A 3,698-nucleotide genomic window follows, 5' to 3' on the forward strand; every position below is an offset into this window, starting at 1 on the left:
TGATTTGAAAAGATATGTGTTGGGGGGAGTTGTGTGGGGGCAGTTGTCTGTTCGTGCATGTCTGTATGCTGTGCGCGCGTGTAGATGTATGTTATAAATTGTGCTGAGGTGTCAGTAAACAAGGATCCGTTTCTTTTTTGTTTTTGATTGGGTAGGTGTGGTGATGAGTAAAACATAATTATGTGGAGAGCGGGAAAAAAGTAGGTGTGTGTCCCATTTCAGGAGTATGCATTTACAATACTGTGTCTGTGCGTGTGAATAAAAATCAAATATTGCAATTATGTATAAAACCACTTTCGTGTGATTTGTTTGGCTCTTAAAAGAGCCGCCACCAACTGGCGTCTGCATTTATTCAATTTCTTCATCTTCGGATTCGGATTCGGGGGAGACGATTGCCACCTTCAGCCTCAACTCTGCAACCATTTCTGCTTTCCAGCAAGCATACTCGTAGTAAAGTTCCGGATTCCCTCTACTGTTGCCATCTTCAGTCGCAGGTTGTAACGGAATGACTTGTGGTTGTCGATTCTCGCTTTATCATAGCGAATCTGGAGGTCTTCTAGCCTGTCGTTAAGGAAGATGACCTGCTCACAGGCTCGTCTGAAACGATTCTCAGAATCGTAGAGTTCGGCGTATAGATTGAATTTCTCCATTATATTGAACTGCAGTGTCGTAATTATAAAAATCAAATGTACAGAGAGAAGAGAAACATGCACTTTATATTCCTTATGACACGAACTAATACTCAAATATGCCCAATATTCACGTCAGCAATATACATTGTACACAAATCCAGACCACTCAAGTGCCAGTCAATTAGTTGATCTAATTAACAAACTCCAATGACGTAATCAAGGCAATTAGAATAACGGGTAAAACCTTCGTTAAAACTTTAACTGTTAATTTCTTTGCCCTGGTCCTAAAACAACAGTGCTCCTACATAGATGAAGTTATGTATGAAAGCCTCAATAATAATAATAATAATCATGGTAATAATAATCAATAAAAAAAGCAATAAATAAATAAATGAAATCGATATTCTAAAGTAAATTAAAATAATTTTGTTAAAAGAAAAAATGTCTACAGCACCCGGTGTTCCCAGGCGGTCACCCATCCAAGTACTAACCGGGCCCGACGTTGCTTAACTTCGGTGATCGGACGACAACCGGTGCTTTCAACGTGGTATGGCCGTAGACAACAACTGATGTAAAATAAAGGTATACGTATGTAGTATTCCGGAAGTTATCATTCAGCATTCATTTTTGTTTTATTTTTTTCGACGGACAGGTAAAATGGCGTTCGGTGGGGCCAGGCGCATGTTCACGAATTTAGCGCGGGGGTGGAGTGGGGTGGGGTTCTCCACTAAGCTAGATATTGTCATTGTCTTACAATGACAAATGACGTCACGCAATTGTTAGACGCTTCGAAACGAAGTTTTGCTTCCACAGCATAAAGACTTATTTAAGAATCGCTGTGCACTGGTTGTAACGGAAAGATACCTTATAGTTCGTATCCTATAAGATAATACGCCTCAGGTGAGCGCTCTATCCAGTAAACTTGGTATTGCCGTAATATTACAATGACAAATGACGTCACGCAATTGTTTGACGCTTGGAAGCGGAGTTTGCCTTCCACGGCGAAAACAACGATATGAAAAAGAAAAAGAGAAAGAAATATGGTTGGGACGGGATAAAACCCATCGCCTTCCTATCGTACAACGCATCGCGCCTCAGGTAAGCGTTCTACCCACTAAGTTCAACATCGCCCTTGTGTTACAATGACAAATGACGTCACTGAATTTTTTGAGGCTTAGAAAGTGTAAACAATGATTTGAAAAGATATGTGTTGGGGGGAGTTGTGTGGGGGCAGTTGTCTGTTCGTGCATGTCTGTATGAGTGCGCGCGTGTAGATGTATGTTTAATTGTGCTGAGGTGTCTGTAAACAAGGATCCGTTTCTTTTTTGTTTTTGATTGGGTAGGGGTGGTGATGAGTAAAACATAATTATGTGGAGAGCGGGAAAAAAGTAGGTGTGTGTCCCTTTTCAGGAGCATGCATTTACAATACTGTGTCTGTGCGTGTGAATAAAAATCAAATATTGCAATTATGTATAAAACCACTTTCGTGTGATTTGTTTGGCTCTTAAAAGAGCCGCCACCAAGTGGCGTCTGCATTTATTCCATTTCTTCATCTTCGGATTCGGATTCGGGGAAGACGATTGCCACCTTCAGCCTCAACTCTGCAACCATTTCTGCTTTCCAGCAAGCATACTCGTAGTAAGAGTTCCGGACTCCCTCTACTGTTGCCATCTTCAGTCGCAGGTTGTAACGGAATGACTTGTGGTTGTCGATTCTCGCTTTATCATAGCGAATCTGGAGGTCTTCTAGCCTGTCGTTAAGGAAGATGACCTGCTCACAGGCTCGTCTGAAACGATTCTCAGAATCGTAGAGTTCGGCGTATAGATTGAATTTCTCCATTATATTGAACTGCAGTGTCGTAATTATAAAAATCAAATGTACAGAGAGAAGAGAAACATGCACTTTATATTCCTTATGACACGAACTAATACTCAATGTCACGTCAGCAATATACACATTGTACACAAATCCAGACCACTCAAGTGCCAGTCAATTAGTTGATCTAATTAACAAACTCAATGACGTAATCAAGGCAATTAGAATAACGGGTAGGTACCTTCGTTAAAACTTTAACTGTTAATTTCTTTGCCCTGGTCCTAAAACAACAGTGCTCCTTTATAGATGAATTTATGTATGACTAGCCTCAATAATAATAATAATAATCATGGTAATAATAATCAATGAAAAAATGAATAAATAAATAAATAAAATCGATATTCTAAAGTAAATTAAAATATTATTTTGTTAATAGAAAAAATGTCTACAGCACCCGGTGTTCCCAGGCGGTCACCCATCCAAGTACTAACCGGGCCCGACGTTGCTTAACTTCGTTGATCGGACGACAACTGGTGCTTTCAACGTGGTATGGCCGTAGACAACAACTGATGTAAAATAAAGGTATACGTATGTAGTACTCCGGAAGTTATCATTCAGCATTCATTTTTGTTTTATTTTTTTCGACGGACAGGTAAAATGGCGTTCGGTGGGGCCAGGCGCATGTTCACGAATTTAGCGCGGGGGTGGAGTGGGGTGGGGTTCTCCACTAAGCTAGATATTGTCATTGTCTTACAATGACAAATGACGTCACGCAATTGTTAGACGCTTCGAAACGAAGTTTTGCTTCCACAGCATAAAGACTTATTTAAGAATCGCTGTGCACTGGTTGTAACGGAAAGATACCTTATAGTTCGTATCCTATAAGATAATACGCCTCAGGTGAGCGCTCTACCCAGTAAACTTGGTATTGCCGTAATATTACAATGACAAATGACGTCACGCAATTGTTTGACGCTTGGAAGCGGAGTTTGCCTTCCACGGCGAAAACAACGATATGAAAAAGAAAAAGAGAAAGAAATATGGTTGGGACGGGATAAAACCCATCGCCTTCCTATCGTACAACGCATCGCGCCTCAGGTAAGCGTTCTACCCACTAAGTTCAACATCGCCCTTGTGTTACAATGACAAATGACGTCACTGAATTTTTTGAGGCTTAGAAAGTGTAAACAATGATTTGAAAAGATATGTGTTGAGGGGAGTTGTGTGGGGGCAGTTGTCTGTTCGTGCATG

General features: G+C 40.6%; 2 non-coding genes across 2 annotated transcripts; both read right to left on the bottom strand.

The window, feature by feature from the left end:
* Positions 1-1,074: 1,074 nt before the first annotated feature.
* LOC121392542 lies at positions 1,075-1,193 on the bottom strand. The gene has a single exon (XR_005960513.1). It is a non-coding gene; the product is annotated as a 5S ribosomal RNA (ribosomal RNA).
* Positions 1,194-2,889: 1,696 nt separating this feature from the next.
* On the bottom strand, positions 2,890-3,008 carry LOC121392543. The gene has a single exon (XR_005960514.1). It is a non-coding gene; the product is annotated as a 5S ribosomal RNA (ribosomal RNA).
* Positions 3,009-3,698: the final 690 nt, after the last annotated feature.

Source organism: Gigantopelta aegis, unplaced genomic scaffold (genome assembly GCF_016097555.1).
Source record: "Gigantopelta aegis isolate Gae_Host unplaced genomic scaffold, Gae_host_genome ctg4041_pilon_pilon:::debris, whole genome shotgun sequence".
In the NCBI taxonomy this organism is placed as follows: Eukaryota; Metazoa; Mollusca; class Gastropoda; order Neomphalida; family Peltospiridae; genus Gigantopelta; species Gigantopelta aegis.